The 18996-nt window shown below is 42.5% G+C and overlaps 1 long non-coding RNA gene across 1 annotated transcript; it reads right to left on the bottom strand.

The window, feature by feature from the left end:
• Nucleotides 1-301: 301 nt before the first annotated feature.
• On the bottom strand, nt 302-10383 carry LOC143442188 (uncharacterized). The gene is made up of 3 exons (XR_013110198.1): nt 10224-10383; nt 8282-8421; nt 302-802 (listed from the first exon to the last, which is right to left on the bottom strand). It is a non-coding gene; the product is annotated as an uncharacterized LOC143442188 (long non-coding RNA).
• Between the last annotated feature and the right edge of the window lie 8613 nt (nt 10384-18996).

Raw genomic sequence — 18996 nt, 5'->3', positions numbered from 1 at the left:
GAAAACAACACAATCTTGGGATTCACAGTGCGATCAAATATCCTGCAACAGGAAACCATCGCTCTGAGTTTTCTCCCATACTGGGTTAATTTTGCCCATTTCATATATTGTGTGCTGGGTAGAATCACACAATATATGTTTTTTGTGAGACCTGTCACATGGAATAATGCCTTCAAGATTTGTTATTTCAGATATGATAGGCATCCCTTTCTTTTAATAAATAGAATTCCAAAGCATGATAATACGATTGTGTATCCATTACCCTATTAGTGAATATTTCAGATATTTCTGTTGGGGTCTGGGAATCACTGCACAAACCACTTAGACACTAATTTCAGTCAAACACTGATGGTTTATTGAACACCCCACCCTAAGACTGATCAATTAGGGCTAAAGACCAGAATTGGGAATCAGCTGTCACCTTGAGCCAGGATTCAACAGATCCTTTTAGCTCTGAAATCCACAAACATATGTACCAAGTTATTCCTGCAATCAGGATTTAGAAATAGGGGATTTCCTTAGGAACATGTCATTGTTGTATCCTTATCCTGCTCCCATTGGTTGAGGTATTCAACTGTGCCAGTGAACTTGCCTTGCCTAACATTCATGTCTTAACTTGCCAACCAGGATGTCAGTTACCCACATGCATGTCAGTTTCTGCCAACCAGTGTGTCAGTTCCCAGGGAGGACTTGGCAACTTCAACTTTACTCCACCCCCACTCAAAATGGAAATTTTATTCCAAATAGCTTCTTGTATCAATGCGAGCATCTCTCTTATGTTGGGGTCCATCCCAGAAGCAGCCTATAAAAGCAAAAAAAACATAAAAATTTATACATAGGTGAAAAAGTGCTGCCTGGTGGTTGGTTCAGGTCCAAGTTTATCATGGTTAAATACAAAGAAGTTCTAACTGACTTTTATTGTGACTGGTTTCAAAAACACTAAAACATAGAACATAACAGAGTATGCAATCAACTTGGCATAAGAAAGTTTTCTAGTAAGAGCACATATGAAAGTTTCCTTATGATATTAGTAACAGCATCAAATGGCAGGCTAGACAAGCCTTAACAATTTTCAACTTCTTTATATTTCTTTTTTTACAAGCAATTTTATAGGCATATTTTTATATATCTTGCAGAAACTCCTAGTGTGCTAGTTATCTTTAACTGTCAGCTTGAAACAACCTAAAATCACCTGGGAAAAGAGTGTTGATGTCTGCATTGTGTTGGCCTGTGGGTCTGTCTATGGGGTATTTTCTTATTGACACTAATTGATGTGGGAACACACAGCCCACTATGGGCAGCACCATTCCCTATATAGGAGATCCTGAACTGTATAAGAATAGAGAAATTGGGCTGAGGACAATTAAGCAAATGAGCATACATGCATTCATTTCTCTCTGCTCATGACAATGGGTATAATATGAAGAGTTGTTTGAGGCTACTGCCTTAACTTCCCTGAAACTGTGAGATAAAGTAGTCCCTTCCTCCTCTAATCTGAGTTTTTTTATTGGATATTATATTTACATTTTAGATTTTATCCCCTAGCCCCCCTTACCCCCACTACCCAGGGATCTCCTATCCCATCCCCCCTCCTCATGCTTCTATGAGGATGTGCCCCCACCTACCACCCCACTCCCACCTCCCTACCCTCGAATTCCCTCCCACTCGGTGTCCATCCTTCATGGGACCAAGAATCTCCTCTCCCACCTATGCCCAACAAGGCCATCCTCCCCTTCATGTACAGATAGAATCACGGGTCCCTCCCTATGTGCTCCCAGGCTGGTAGTTTAGACCTTGGGGAGCTCTGGTTGGTTGGTATTGTTGCTCTCCTCATGGGGCCACAAACCCTTTCTGTTCCTTCAATCTTCTCTCTAACATCTCCTTTGGAAAACCCTTGATCAGGTCAGTGGTTAGCTGTGAGTATCTGCCTCTGAATGTGTCAGCCTTTGGCAGGCCTCTAAGGAGACAGCTATATCAGACTCCTGTAAGCATGCACTTCTGCCATCCACATCAGTGCCTACCTTTGGTGACTGTACCAGGGATGGATACCCAGGTAGAATGGTCTCCAGGTGGCTCCTCCTTCAGTTTCTGTCCCACACTTTGTTTCCATATTTGCTCCCTTGAGTAATTTTGTTACTCTTTCTAAGTAGGACCCAGGCATCTACACTTGGTCTTCTTTCTTCATGAACTTCATGTGGTCTGTGTGTTGACTCTTGGCTATCCGAAACTTTTGGGCTAACATCTGCTTATCAGTGAGTAAATACCATGTGTGTTCTTTTGTGATTGGGTTAACTCACTCAGGATGATAATTTCTAGTTCCATCCATTTACCTAAGAATTTCTCGAATTCATTACTTTTAATAGCTGAATAATAATCCATTGTGTAAATATATCACATTTTTTGTATCCATTCCTCTGTTGAAGGACATCTGGGTTCTTTCCAGCTTCTGGCTATTATAAATAAGGCTGCTATGAACATAGTGGAGCATATGTCCTTGTTATATGTTGGAGCATCTTCTGGGTATATGCCCAAAAGTGGTATAGCTGTATCCTCAGGTAATGCTCTGTCCAATTTTCTGAGGAACCATCAGACTGATTTCAAGAGTGGTTGTACCAGCTTGCAATTCCACCAACAATGGAGAAGTGTTCCTCTTTCTCCACATCCTCATGAGCATCTATCACCTGAATTTTTTATCTTAGCCATTCTGGCAGGTGTGAGGTGGTATCTCAGGGTTGTTTTGATTTGCACTTCTCTGATGACTAAGGATGTTGAGCATTTCTTGAGGTGCTTCTCAGCCATTCGGGTTTCCTCAGTTGAGAATTCTTTGTTTAACTCTGTACCCCATTTTTAATAGGGTTATTTGGTTGTCTGGAGTATAATTTTTTTTTTCCCTTGTGCCCTGTCTCTTTCAGCAATTCATGAAGCCTACAATACAGTCTTTCTTTTTATTTCTTTAAAATACATTTCAGATTTTATCCCCTCACCCCATTCCCCCCCACCAGCCAGGAACCCCCTATCCAGTTCCCCCTCCTGCCTCCACAAGGGTGTGCCCCAATCTACCCCCACCTTCCCCACCCCACCCTCAAGTTCCTCCCTGCTCAGTGTTCAGCCATCATGGGACCAGGGATCTTCTCTCTCACCCATGCCTGACAAGGCCATCCTCCCCTAAGTATACAGGTGAAGTCATGGGTGCCTCCCTTTGTGCTCCCAGGCTGGTAGTTTAGACCCTGGGGAGCTCTGGTTGGCTGGCACTGTTGCTTTCCTCTTGGGGCCACCAACTCTTTCAGCTCCTTCAGTCCTCTAACTTCTTCATTGGGAACCCTTGATCAGATCAATGGGTATCTGTGAGCATCCTCCTCTGGATATGTCAGACTCTGGCAGACTTTCCAGGAGACAGATGCATCAGGCTCCTGTCAGCATGCACTTCCTGACATCCATATTAGCGTCTATCTTTGGTGACTGCACATGGGACAGATATCAAGGTAGAGTGGTCTCCCGATGGCCCCTCCTTGACTTTCTGTCCCACACTTTGTCACTTTATTTGTTCTCTTGAGCATTCTGTCTGGAGTATAATTTTTTGAGTTCTTTGTATATATTGGATATTAGCCCTCTATCAGATGTATGATTGGTAATGATCTTTTCCCAATCTGTTGGTTGCCGTTTTGTTTTACAGACAATGCCCTTTGCCTTACAGAAGCTTTGCAGTTTTATGAGGTCCCATTTGTCAATTCTTGATCTTAGAGCATAAGCCATTGGTGTTCTGTTCAGGAACTTTTTCCCTGTCGAGGGTCTTCCCCACCTTCTCTTCTATTAATTTCAGTGTATCTGGTTTTATGTGAAGGTCCTTTATCCACTTAAACTTGAGCTTAGCAAAAGGGGATAAGAATGAATTGATTTGCATCCTTCTACATGCTAACTTCCAGTTGAACCAACACCATTTGCTGAAAATGCTGTCCTTTTTCCACTGGATGGTTTTAGCTCCTTTGTCAAAGATCAAGTGATCATAGATGTGTGGGTTCATTTCTGGATCTTCAATTCTATTCCATTGATCTTCCTGCCTGTCTCTGTACCAATACCATGCAATTTTTATCACTATTGCTCTGTAGTACAGTTTGAGGTCAGAGATTCCCCCAGAGGTTCTTTTATTGTTAAGAATAGTTCTCACTATCCTGAGTTTTTGTTATTCCAAATGAATTTGCAAACTGCTCTTTCTATCTCTATGAAGAATTAATTTGAAATTTTGATGGGGACTGCCTTGAATCTGTAGATTGCTTTTGGTAAGATTGCCATTTTTACTAAATTAATCCTGCTAATCCAGGAGCATGGGAGATCTTTTCATCTTCTGAAATCTTCTATTTCTTTCTTCGGAGACTTGAAGCTCTTGTCATACAGATCTTTTACTTGCTTGGTTAGATTCACTCCAAGGTATTTTATGTTGTTTGTGACTATTGTGAAGGGTGTCATTTCCCTAATTTTTTCTCAGACTGTTTATCTTTTGAATAGAGGAAGGCTACTGATTTGTTTGAGTTGATTTTTATCCAGCCACTTTGCTGAAGTTGTTTATCAGGTTTAGGAGTTCTCTAGTGGAAGTTTTAGGGTCACTGAAGTATACTATCATATCATCTGCAAATAGTGAAATTTTGACTTCTTCCTTTCCTACTTGTATCCCTTTGATTTCCTTTTGTTGTCTAATTGCTCTAGCTAGGACTTCCAGTATGATATTGAATAGGTAGGGTGTGAGTGGGCAGCCTTGTCTAGTCCCTGATCTTAGTGGGATTGCTTCAAGTTTCTCTCCATTTAGTTTGATGTTGGCTACTGGCTTGCTGTATATTGCTTTTATTATGTTTAGGTATGGGCCTTGAATTTCTGATCTTTCCAAGACTTTTAACATGAAGGGATATTGAATTTTGTCAAATGCTTTCTCAGCATCTAGTGAGATGATCATGTGATTTTTTTCTTTCAGTTTATTTATGTAGTGGATTACATTGATGGATATCTGAATATTGAATCATCCCTGCATTCCTGGGATAAAGCCTACTTGATCATGATGGATGATTGTTTTGATGTGTTCTTGGATTCGGTTTGCAAAAATTTTATTGAGTATTTTTGCATCAATATTCATAAGAGAGATTGGTCTTTAGTTCTCTTTATTTGTTGGGTCTTTCTGAGGTTTAGGTATGAGCGTAATTACAGCTTCATAGAAAAAATTGGGTATTGTTCCTTCTGTTTCTATTCTGTGGAATAGTTTGAAGATAATTAGTATTAGGTCTTCCTGGAAGGTCTGATAGAATTCTGCACTGAAACCATCTGGTCCCAGACTTTTTTGGTGGGGAGAATTTTAATGACTGCTTCTATTTCTTTAGGGGTTATGGGACTGTTTAGATGGTTTATCTGCTCCTGATTTAATTTTGATAATTGGTATCTGTCTAGAAAATTGTCCATTTCATCCAGATTTTCCAATTTTGTTGAGTATAGGCCTTTCTAGTAGGATCTGATGATTTTTTTAATTGCCTCAGTTTCTGTTGTTATGTCTCCCTTTTAAGTTCTGATTTTATTAATTTGAATACTGTCTCTGTGCCCTTTGATTAGTCTGGCTAAGAATTTATCTATCTAGTTGATTTTCTCAAAGAACCAGCTCCTGGTTTTTTGATATTTTGTATAGATCTGTTTTGTTTCTACTTGGTTGATTTCAGCCCTGAGTTTGATTATTTCCTGCCATCTACTCCTCTTGGGTATATCAGCTTCTTTTTGTTCTAACACTTTCAGTTGTGCTGTCAAGTTGTTACTGTATGCTCTTACCAGTTTCTTTTTGTAGGCACTTAGAGCTATGAGTTTTCCTCACATTTCCTCATACCGCTTTCATGGAGTCCCACACGTTTTGGTATGATGTGTCCCCATTTTCATTGAATTCTAAAAAGTCTTTAATTTCTTTTTTTTTATTTCTTCTTTGACCAAGTCATCATTAAGTAGAGCATTGTTCAGTTTCCACATGTATGTGGGCTTTCCATTGTTTTTGTCATTATTAAAGACCAGCCTTAGTCCATGGTAGTCTGATAGGGTACAAGGGATTATGTCAATCTTTCTGTATCTGTTGAGGCCTGTTTTGTGACTAATTATATTGTCTGTTTTGGAGAAGGTACTATGAGGTGCTGAGAAAAAGGTATATTCTTTTGTTTTAGGATGAAATGTTCTATAGATAACAGTTAAATCCATTTGGTTCCTAACTTCTGTTAGTTTCATTGTGTCTCAGTTATTTTTTGTTTCCATCATCTGTCAGTTGCTGAGAGTGGGTATTGAAGTCCCCCACTATTATTGTGTGAGGTGCAATGTATGCTTTAAGCTTCCCATTCATGGATTCAAAGAAGCAGCTAAGCACCTCTAGCTGCAGGTGAGGTGGTACACTGTAGTTAGATGGCCACTGGGCAGCAATTGCCTATCCCTCCTGCAGACCTGTACCATTCTTTTTTGTTTGTTTGTTTTGTTTTGTTGGGGTTTTTTTTGGTTTTTTTATTGGATATTTTATTTACATTTCAGGTGCCTGTCTTTTTCACAGAGGTGCATTTCTTTATGCAGCAAAATTCTGGGTCCTGTTTATGTATCCAGTCTGATAGTCTACGATATTCTACATCTTTTTATTGGAGAATTGAGTCCATTGATATTAAGAGATATTAAGGAAAAATTATTGTTGCTTCCTGTTATTTTTTTTGTTATTAGAGGTGGAATTATGTTTGTGTAACTATCTTCTTTTGGGGTTGTTGGAAGATTACTTTCTTGCTTTTTCTAGGTTGTAGTTTCCCTCCTTGTGTTGGAGTTTTCCATCAATTATCCTTTGAAGTGCTGGATTTGTGGTAAGATATTGTGTAAATTTGGTTTTATCATGGAATATTTTGGTTTCTCCATCAATATTGATAGAGAGTTTTGCTGGGTATAGTAGTCTGGGCTGGCATTTGTGTTCTCTTAGGATCTATATGATATCGGTCCAGGATCTTCTGGCTTTTATGGTCTCTGGTGAGAAGTCTGGTGTAATTCTTATAGGTCTGCCTTTATATGTTACTTTACCTTTTTCCCTCACTGCTTTTTGTATTTTTTCTTTGTTTTGTACATTTGATGTTTTGATTATTATGTGGCGGGAGGTATTTTTTTTTCTGGTCTAGGCTATTTGGAGTTCTGTAGGCTTCTTGTATATTTATGGACATCTCTTTCTGTAGGTTAGGGAAGTTTTCCTCTATAATGTTGTTGAAGATATTTACTGGTCCTTTAAGTTAGGAGTCTTCCCCCTCATCTATACCTATTATCCTTAAGTTTGGCCTTCTCATTGTGTCCTGGATTTCCTGGATGTTTTGGGTTATTAGCTTTTTGTATTTTGTATTTTCTTTGACAGTTATGTCAATGTCTTCCATAGTATCTTCTGCACATGAGATTCTCTCTTCTATCTCTTGTATTCTGTTGGTGATACTTGTGTCTATGACTCCTGATCTTTTTCCTAGGTTCTCTTTCTCCCGGGTAGTCTCCCTTTGTGATTTCTTTATTGGTTCTACTTCCATTTTTAGATCCTGGATGGTTTTGTTTCATTCCCTCACCTGTTTGGTTGTGTTTTCTTGCAATTCTTTAAGGAATTTTTGTGTTTCCTCTTTAAGGGCTTTTACCTGTCTACCTGTGTTCTCCTTAAATTCTTTGAGATTGTTATTTATGTCCTTCTTAAAGTCCTCTATCATCATCATGAGAAGTGATTTTAATTCTGAATCCTGCTTTTCCAGTGTGATGGTGTGTCCAGGGCTTGCTAAGGTGGGAGAACTGGGTTCTGATGATGTCAAGTAACTTTGGTTTCTTTTGCTTGCCTTTCACCATCTGGTTAACTTTAGTGCTACCTGCACTCACTCTCTCTGACTGGAGCCTGCCTTTCCAGTTATCTTGCTTGGGTCTGAACTTCTCAGGGTCCAGATGTCTCTGTGATCTTTTAATCCTGAGCTCCAGTTGCTTTGAGTACAGTGGCTCCTCTAGGTTGTCTCAGGATGTGGTGTCTCCACGGTAGGGTAGCAGACCACCAGAGAAGGTGTCCACTTCTCTGACTGCAATGTGTCCTCTAGGATGTCTCGGGATCTGGTATCCACACAGGAGCAGACCAGACGGGTGTCTGCTCAAGGGAGCAGGCCCAGGCGAGGGGCAGAAGGGGAGTGGTGTTCCACAGGAGCAGGGTTTGGCTGTCTGCTGGAACCTGGGCACTGCCTGCACCCAGTTATGGTTCTGGGGCAGGTGTATGGCAGTGTGTGAGTGTTCTTACCTGCTGCTCTGGGTTCAGTGGTTCCTCTAGGATGTTTTGGGATCCGGTGTCCACACAGGAGCAGACCAGGCGGGTGTCTGTTCAAGGCAGCAGGCCCAGGTGAGGGGCGGAAGGGGCTGAGTTTTTAGTGTTGTTTATCACTGCAACAGAAATGAAACTAGACAACTAGCAAAGGAATTAGTGAGTCACAAGTTCCTATTCTTGTTGGGAAGGGAATCAGGCTTGCTTCTTGGATACTGGTGACATTCTACTTCTTCAAATGTGTGTTGGCTACACAGATGTGTTCCCTTCCTAGCACTCCATTAAGCCACAGACCTATGGCCCATGCCTACTTCTGAATGATTATTGAATACTGGAGCAACTGACCCAAGTACAAGATCAATCAACATAAGCTATCTGGTGTGAAGAATACATATTATACCATGACCATCACATATGTAGTCTCAGGCATCATTATAAGTAGACTACATGGGATATAACTCATTCATTCAAATTGGATGTGGGGGTGCAAGTCTGTCATTCCAGCACAGGAGTCTCTCAACTTTGAAGTCAACCCAGGTTGTCCCACAGCACACTCCTTTAATCTCAACACTCAGTAGGCAGAAAAGACCATCTGTTATTGCTTCATCTCTTACATTCTTGTGTCAAATTGAATAGTGGCCAGCTGACCCAGCTGCTGGTAGTAAATTGAGCACAGTGAAGCAGATGGGAAGCCACATGGATGAAAAACTTCTTACTCAAATCTGCATGTAGGGCATCATGCCAATAAAGAGGTTTCTAGAAAGGCAAGAAAGCTTTGAGTATTCAACAGACAAGATACTTGCCCACTTTGCAATGAACTTTCCCAAATCTGTTGTTCATGTGTGTGCACAGGCATGTACAAGTGCATATTCACACAAGGGTGGGATACAGGGATACGTGTGTATAGGACATGTTGAAGTCAGGACAGCCTCAGGTGTTGGTCCTCAGGTGCCTTCCACTTTTTTTGAGACTGAGCCTTTTATTGGTTTGGAGCTTTGCAGTGAGAGCTTCTGGGAATCCAACTGTCTCTACTTCCCACCTGTGACAGATGAACCTGGGATCTCAAAAAAGCATGATCATATAAGCCAATGAATTTCTTTAAGACAAAACATTTTACTTCTGCAAAAGTCAAACAATTATATACACCCAGCACGGTGTTGGGAGGAGGAGTGTTGTTATCCCTAATGCAGAAGGTTCCTATGCCTCACTCTGAGTTAGCAGGACTCAGTCTCATATTCATACATTGAAGTAGTTCTAAGAGGATATGAAACTTGAGCATATATTGTGATTTTAAGAACTGCTGGCTCTGCAGAAATCTGAATTTCTTCTAAATGGCTTCTTTGCCATTTTAATAGAGTTCTGCATGATGATCATGATGATCATGATGACGATGATGACAATGATGATGACAACAATGACAAAATGTTTACATTTTCCACACATCTCTCCATCACTGGAATAACAGGATTATAGGACATCTCTGCCTCCATGACATCAACTTACAACACTGCACAAGTACTTCACTCATATGATGCACAATGAATGAAGTATTTCTAAACACATACCAAATACAGAGCCTGCTACTTATGTTTCTACATTGTCTAGGAAAACAATAATGATGGTGGTTGTGGTGGTGGTGGTGGTGGTGGTGGTGGTGGTGGTGGTGGTGGTGATAATGATGATAGCAACTATTGCCATTGCTACCATCCCAAGATAAAATTCTTCTGTGCATTCATTACTATATACACCTCACAACTGTAAGAAAAACAAAGTGGTCTAGTGACTTGCCAGTCCATCTTTGGAGTCCTGACACAAAGTTTAAGTTAAATGGAGGGTAACTATACATAACTGGTGTTCCTACCCATTACTGAACCATCATTATGTCAATTTGTCTCTCCAGAAAGGTAGTCTGACAACTTACCAGAACCGGGTGAAGTCTCTTCCTGAGAGACAAGCTCTCTCTGGCTGGCACCAGGCTTCAGCCTTTTCTTTCTCCCAGCATTGAGATTCCTGGAGCAATTCAAATTTCATAAGGCCAGCTTTTTTGTTTTTCATGGTTGGATGAAGGGGCACAGGTGTCCTCTTTTCTGCAGGAACAGGAAAAGCAGAGTCATTTGCCTTCTGAGTTCACCTACTCTTAGCCAGCTTTTATCCTTTATCCTTCCTTCCAACACAGGGCCCGAGGGGACTAAAAGGTTAAGGGGAGCTCAGTGCTTTAGAGTTTTAACACCTACCTCCATCTCTCCCAAGACCTCCACCCCTGTGGCTTCACCAAGACTATATTTAGCTGAGTGTAGATTTCACATTTGGAGAGGTTGTGGTAGCAATCATGGGAGGTGGGCAGAGCAGCACCATACTAACATTCCCAGTGGACACCAGAGAAAGCATGCACAGGCTGCTGGACACATGTGGGTTGGGAGGGGTGGTTCTGTTTTGTTTCATTTGTTTTGATTTTTATTGGCAAGGTCTAGCTGACCTGGAACTCTCCATGTGGAGCTGCCTAGCCTCAAACTTGCCGTCTCCAGAGTGCAGCGATTAAAGGTGTGCAATGCTACACCTGGCAACATTTGGAATTCTTGTGGCCAGAACCCTAGGTGCTCACAGGTTTATTACAGCTTAAATACTGGGTTTGCTGAAGATTGTTCCTGTGTACCAAGCATGTTGGTAAAAACATCCAGTGGAGGTGAGCATTATGGAAGTGAAAACAAAACTAAATCACTTTTCTAAAAATCACTGCCAGAGATACCCCAACCCCTAGTCTATGAGGTTGTGTGTTGCTTTTGCACAGTTGCCATAACGATGCAATAAACCTTTAAAGGTCCAACTTTGAGAAGCACCGGTCCTGGATGAATTTGCATTAAGGACTACAGTGCCCTCTAGAGGTACATACTAGTAACATTCCTACTTTACTGATGTAAACACCAAAATCCAAAACCCAGATTATTAAAACCACTTGTTGGTGTTTTTCAGAACCTGAAATAGAGGGCCAGAAGACACAGAGCTACTGTGTCTCTCCAACTGTACAGATTAGCGGAAAGACATACAGACAGAAGCTCATCTTTTAGATGTTGTTTGTCTCCCACACCAGAGCTACATGTACCTTTATTCTCTTATAGCATCTCAAATCAACTAAGAGCCATGGCTCTGGGTGGGTCTATGGGAGGTGAGGGGTTTCCTGAGTTTCCAGGAAGGATTAAATGAAAGAGGGATATTGTTGGTTAGTGTTTTACTACTGTGAACAGACACTATGACCAAGGCAACTCTTCTAAGACAACATTTAATTGGGGCTGGCTTACAGGTTCAGAGGTTCACTCCATTATAATCAAAACAGGGAACATGGCAGCATCCAAGCAGGCATGATGTAGGAAGAGCTGAGAGTTATACATCTTGTTCTGAAGGAAAACAGGAGAGGACTGGCTTCCAGGGAGATAGGATGAGGTACTTAAAGCCCACACCCACAGTGACACACTTCCTCCAACAAGGCCACGCCTACTCCAATAAGGATACATCTCCAAATAATGCCACTCCCTGGGTTAAGCATATTCTAACTACCACAGATAGCCTCCCCCAGAATGAATAGCCCTTTCCAAGAAGTGGGGCTGCTTTTGCCTGCTCACTTTCACTCGTGGCTGCTGAGTGCATAGACTTTGTTGCTGCCAACATTGCTGCCATTCTTACCGACAACAGAACCCAGCTTCTACAACATTCCAACATAGACTGAAGATCAGAAGCTCTCTACGAATTCTCCAGGCCTTCAGTGCCAGACTGAGACTACTGAAGTATCCAGGCTAAGCACTGGGCAGCTACAGGCTTTTCAGCCTGAAGACAGCCATTGTTGGGCTACCCAGCCTGCACTGAGACAATCTAATAAATCCCATTTGAAATATATATTCCTTCTATCAGTTCTATTCCCCTAGAGAACCCTAATATAAATGCTGTCTGGCCACACCTGAACTTTGGCATGGGGCTTTTCTTTAACCAAAAACTGGGGATCCAAAATACATCACTGTAACCCAGGACTTTGCAAATTTTAGGTAATGGTAAGTACAACTCTACCACTGAGTTGTACTTGCAACCTTGCAACCCCACAGCGTGTTTTTAAACCCATGCTGTGACGTAGCCTGGGACTCTAGTGGGAAGGGTTATGTGTTCTCTCTCTCTCTCTCTCTCTCTCTCTCTCTCTCTCTCTCTCTCTCTCTCTCTCTCTCTCTCTCTCTCTCCTCATAATGCACTTAGCAGCCTAGCTCCTTCACCTATCCATTCGATGTTCACATCCCTCTCCAAACAATGTGCCTAGCAACCGAGAACCCATGAACCTCTTACGTATATCAGGCCACACATACTTGAATCTCTTAACAGCAATACAGCTTTCTCCACTCTTAAGTAACAGTCTAATTCAGACAGTTTCTAGTCAACGATATTCCCAGTGTATCCTATACAAAGAATAAAAGGGGCAGCCAAAGTGAACCAATTTCAGGTGCATGTGCAAAAAGGCAAACTGTGTCCTTTAAGCAAACTTTCAGAGAGAATCTCCTATTTACAGGCTTAGGTCTATGCATATTTGGGCATGCATATAATTAAAATCAGATGCATTATGGGAAAGGATGAGTTTTGTAGGAAGAATAAGCATATGATTTAATAGATCAATCAAAATACAGAACCCCTTAAGCCACTCCCCACAGTAGCCAGCCCCTCCTTCCTTTAGACTTTATAAGAAAGAGATCCTATGCCATAACATAGCCTAATACCCTTGAGTATTCTCACTCTTATGACCAGCTATCAATCTTGATGATATATACTCTCTAGTCCATACTAACCCTTCATTTCTAATAAATTTCTATCCCTTTGCAAATCTGTGTAGCCTTTATTTTCAGTTCTTTAAGTGATAGGCAAAGAACCTAGAAACATCCACTCAGAACATCCCCCCCCCCCAACCAGGAACAGTTGTACCAGAGACTCTATTCTTAATCAACAGCCAGCTCCCAGCCTCCATCACCACATAATTACACCCCAGCCATGCAGTAAATCACCTCCATCTTGCAGTGTCTTGGGAGAGGCAAGAGAGAGAAGGAGGAAGCCAACATTTCCCAATAACTTGTTGTGCTTGGCCCAAAGTATCTGGGGAAGATGTGGTGAGGCTCGTGCTCTACAAGAATGTCCTGATCTCACCAGGCTATGGTGATGCATCTGCCTGAACCTCCTGCCCCACTCCAATCCATTCTGTGGACCAGGCCAGGCCCTGAATCCTGCAGTGTAAATTCTCCCAACTACCCCAGCCTTGGGAGCAGATCCCTTGGGGTCACCATCAAGAGCCAAGAATTCTGAGAATTCAGGGTGGAGGAAGCCCTCAAGAAAACAAACGAGTGACTTGATCTTTACACCAACACATTTCTATTTCCAGCCTAGTACTAGGCTCATCCCCCTGGGGGAGAAGAGCAGGCAGGAGGGAGAAAAGGCCAAGATACACATCCAGATTATTGTAGCATTGAACTGTGTTGAGTGGGGGGGGAAAAGGAGCTCAAGGTTTTCCTGGGTGTGAGCTTCACTTAGTAGGAAGGAGGGGGGAATCAGTGAGGCGGCAGTTTTGCCTCAAATGGAAATTTGACGGGGTTTCAGACTCCTAGGAATGTCTTCCAAAATGAATATGGCCTTTATTTCACAGCCACACATTTTCTAGCACTGAGTTAAACCCTGGTAAATGTATAATGAGCAGTGTGCCTATTTTATAGGCCAAGAAAACAGGGCACAGAGAATATGTATAAATGATAGGAGCTGGGGGTGTGGCTCATGGTAGAATGCTTGCTAGCATGCCCAAAAGCCCAAGGTTTGTTCCATGGCACTTCATAAACTTGGACATGGTGGTGTGTACCTCTAATCTCAGCATTCAGAAGTGAAAGAGAACGAGGAGTTTGAGGTCGTCCGTGGCTATCTGGGGAGTTTGAGGCCAGCCTGGACTGAATGGACCCTGTATCAAAAGAAAAAAGAGAAATGAACAGGAGGAGGTGTAGTTCAGTAGCAGACTGTCCGCCCAGTGTCCGACTTCCTTTGCTGATAGCGTGATATACAATACTAACCAAAATCATTTTAGGGGAGGAGAGGTTTATCAACAAATATATTTTATTTTACATGTGCATGTGACATGTTTGTGCCCGAGTGTGTATATATGCCATGTGCATACAGGAGTCTCTGGAGACCATAAGAGGGCAAAGGATCCCCTGGAACTGGAGTTACAGATGGTTGTGAGCCACAATGTGGGTGCTGTGAACAGAAGCCAGATTCCCTGCAAGAACAACCAGTACTCTTAACCACTGAGCCATCTTTCCAGCTCCAAACTTTGGAGTGGCCATCTCCTTTCTATTCCCGTGTCCCCATTTTTTTTTTTTTTTTTTGTCTTTGCCTCTGGATAATGTGCACATGTCACCATGGACAGCTAATTCTATGCCAATCTCTGTCACTAACATCATGACATCTAATTAACAGTTTTAATAATTTATTTATTTTTACTTATACATTGGTGTACATTGGTGTTTTGACTGCATGTATGTCTGTATGCGGGTGTCCTATCTGCTCAAACAGGAGTTACAGAGAGTTGTGAGTTGCCATATGGGTCCTGGGAATTAAACTCCAGTCCTCTGGAAAAGCAGTCAGTGTCCTTAACCACTGAGCAATCCTGCCAGCTCAAGCACATTATCATCTTTTATTGTTTGTTCATTTGTTTGTGATTTCTCAAGACAAGAGTTCTCTGTGTAACAGCCCTGGCTGTCCTGAAACTTGCTCTGTAGACCAGGCTGGCTTCAAACTCACAGAAATCTACATGCCCATCTCCTGAATGCTGAAATTAAACGTGTGCACTGCCACTGTCCGGCACCTAATTAATATTTTAAAGATCTGTTTATTTTTATTTATGTGTGTGCGTGCCATGAACGTAGGTACCAACAGAAGCCTAAAGAGAGCTTCATATCCCCTAGAACTGGAGTTACAGACCCTTGTAAGTCCATTAAAGTGGATGCTAAGGAATAGAACATCTAGAAACGGATCCTCTGAAAGAGCAGCAAGCACTTAAAGTCTGGGCCATCTCTCCTGCCTAAGATTTACTTTTTTGGTTGGTTGGTTGGTTGATTGGTTGGTTGGTTGGTTGGTTAGTTGTCTGATTGATTAGTTTTGGTTTTTTTTCAAGACAGGACCTTTTTATTTAGCTCTGGTTGCCCTGAAACTCATTGTGTAGATCAGGCCAGCCTCGAACTCAAAGATCTACCTGCTTCTATCACCCAAGTGCTGGGATTAAAGGCATGCCCAGCTTTGCTTTTATTATTTTTAATTGTGTATGCATCTGCTTGTGGGTATGTGCACAAGAATGTGGGACAGTAGACCATGCCAAGAAACTATAAGGTTGAGCAGGTCCAAGGTCCTTGGCACCCAGGCACTCACCTGAGATGGTAGGTGGCTCCCTGTTCCCTGCCAGATTCCTGGCCCAGAACACGTGCCCCACTTCCCACAGAGGAAACGTGACCTGTGGTCACATAGCCCAAAACAGAGTTCTCCATGCTAATGAGGTACCTAGAGGCCCTGAGGGTTTAGCTAATAAGCTCCCCTTCCCAGACATTCCTCCCTGCAAAAGAGATTTAATCTCTGCTCCACCCTAAGAAGGTGGTATGCACCCATTTCCCATGATAAACAATCAATAAACAATTTGGAACCAAGAACTGTCTCTTTTATCAAGAACCACTATAGGGAGCACGGAGAAGGCCTTTGACTACTGAGCCACACTCTGCTTTGTCTATAGCTCCCACAGAAAGCCCCTCTGTACTCTCAGACAACCACCAAGCTAAGTACAATGACCAACGAGCTAAACCGAAGTTCCCATTTCCCTGGCTTGTCATCAACCTCAGCCTCAACCTCAGCCGGTGGCCCCAAACTCCTCAAGGCCCAGAGATGCCTGGATGTCCAGGAATTTGAGAGCCACCAGTCTTAGCCTCATATCAGGCCCATAGAACCTTGATCCTTGGTTCCCAACTTCTCTGTGTGGTTTTCCAGCAGTGACTGGATGCCCAGGAGCTTAGAAACCACAACTTTGGCCTCCCATATCCTAGGCTGTGTTTTCCTACCCCTTAAGTGGTGTCTCAGCACTTCCCTATAGCCCAGCAGGATAAACACAGTCAAGCACTCCCTAAGTGTCACCTCCCCAATGGCACTTCTACACCCCAGCAGTATGGCAAAATATTTAAACACTAATGACTGCAGGTGTTCATAGAGGCCTGACACATCAAATACACAGGAGCTGCAGTACACAGCTGTAAAACTGTGAGCCACCTGGGCAAAATGGGCATATATGTAATTCTAGCACTGAGGACACAGGACAACTCAAGGGGCCAGCCAGCCTAGCTGAAATGACATGCTCCAAGTCCACTGAAGAGACCCTATCTCAAAATTTGAGGTAGAGAAGTGGTAAATGAAGATATCCTGAAGCCAACTTTCGAGGGTAAGCACACCTGAACACACATGTGCTCAACACACACATACATACACAGGAAAACAGAAATAGTATCTTTATACCATCAAACTTAACAGGAAAGCCACTTAAAATACAAGACAGACATGTCTTAGCCCCTGTGACCAGAGTTTTATCTTATCAGATTGTAGGCCCATCCTAGACACATCTGGAGAGATGGCTCAGTGATAAAGAGCACCAGCTGCTCTTCCAGAGGATCTGAATTCAATTCCCAGCACCCACGTGGCAACTCACACCTGTCTGTAACTCTGGTACCAGGTCATCTGATACCCTCACACACACATACATCCAGGCAAAAGACCAATGAACATAAAATAAAAATAAATTATATATTTTTAAAACGGGGTAAAAAACAACCTAGACATCTCTGAAGCCATCCGACAATCCAAATCATGAGAGAGAGAGAGAGAGAGAGAGAGAGAGAGAGAGAGACATCTCTTCACAACCCTTTAAGATGTCACTTAAGAGCCACCCAAATGTTATATATGGCTTCTGCTGAAATATGCTGGCAATGTTTTCCAGGAGAAGCCATGTCTATGCACTTGGTATGCTTAAAGCCCATCTTTAAAAGTGTGTGTGTGTGTGTGTGTGTGTGTGTGTGTGCACATGTGTGTTTTGTGTCCATGTAGATGTGTGTATATATATAAGTATGTAGGTGTATGCATGTAAGTAGAGGTCAGAGGCAGTTAGTTACTAAGTGTCTTCACCAGCCACCCTCCACCTTAGTTTTTGAGGCAGCATTTCTCAGTAATCTAGAGCTCACCAATTTAGCTAAGCCCAACTGCCCAATGGATCCCAGGGATCTGCCTGTCTCCATCACCCCATCTCTGGAACTACAGGCACATACCAGTTGACCCAGCTTTTACACAGTGCTAGAAATCCAAACTCAGATCCCCATGCTTACATGACAACTGCTTTACTCACTGAGCTGTTGGGAGCTGACTTTTAGCAGAAAGCAGCTATCAGCTTTACAGCCATCTCAAGCCATATACCCTGACATGAGACTTGTTTTTCAACAGCCTACAACAGCTGAAGCACACTCTGATATCCCACATATTTTTGTTTTGCTGTTTACTGCCTCCAGCTGCAAGGCACACGTGGTATCCATGCCTGCAAGGCATGCAGTTCACATGCTGTCCACGTGCTATCCATGCCATACATGCCTGTAAGGCGCAAGTGGTATCCACACCTGCAAGGCGCACGGTGCACGTGCTAGCCATGCTATAGATGCTTGTAAGGCTTATGTCATATCAACACCTGCAAGGCACATGATATCCACGTGCCTACAAGGCACGTGGCAAAAGCCTATAAATACCCCAGATTTCCCTTCAATAGAGAATATGGGAGACAATGAGAGAGACAATAAAGGAGAGAGAGACACAATAAACAAGACTAATAGAGACTTGATCAGACCCTCTGTCTTGTCTCCATTCTTCGCGTCTCTTCCCCTTTATCCTCTCTCTCTCTCTCTCTCTCTCTCTCTCTCTCTCTCTCTCTCTCTCTCTCTCTCTCTCTCTCTCTCTCTCTCTCTTGCTAGACCCTGACCCGCAGACCAGAGCAGCAGCTTGGGCCAGGAAACAGTGGCCGCCAAGCGTGGAGTGGAGAGGGCTGCAACACTGAGCCATCTGTCTCCAGACCCTAGAGATCTCCTGTTAATAAACTCCAAATCTTCTTCATTCTGGCTCATCCTAAACTTATTTTCTGCAGTAAAATCCATTATTTCTTTTCCAGCCTTTTAACTCTCCAATCAATAGAGGGGAAAAGAAAAAAAGAAGGAAAGAAAGAAAGAAAGAAAGAAAGAAAGAAAGAAAGAGAAAAAAGAAAGGATCTGACCCTGCACCTCTTGGTGACAAGAACACAGCTCCACACTGCCACCTTCAGCACCCTGGGGAGTTGCCTGTGGTTTAGAGGGACTTCCAGTCTGAGCAAACTGTGATTTTAACACTGAAAAGAATGTCAAGACTACCCAGTATGGAATAGAGTTGGAGATTTTATTGAAGATAGTTTGATACAATCTTAAGAGTGAGAATTAAAAGAAAGAGGGTGCTCAGAACAAAGTTCAGCACACCCAAGTGGGGTTATGTGCTTCCCAAGAGAGAGTATGAGAAAGTAAGACACATCCATGTGTGAATGCAGGCTCCTCGAGAGGGAATGAGCAATAGATTGTCCTAGTATTTGTGCTATC

The sequence above is a fragment of the Arvicanthis niloticus genome, chromosome 5 (assembly GCF_011762505.2).
Source record: "Arvicanthis niloticus isolate mArvNil1 chromosome 5, mArvNil1.pat.X, whole genome shotgun sequence".
Classification (NCBI taxonomy): domain Eukaryota; kingdom Metazoa; phylum Chordata; class Mammalia; order Rodentia; family Muridae; genus Arvicanthis; species Arvicanthis niloticus.
The sequence above is the reverse complement of the archived record's forward strand: the minus strand, read 5'-3'. Positions and strand labels throughout refer to the sequence as shown.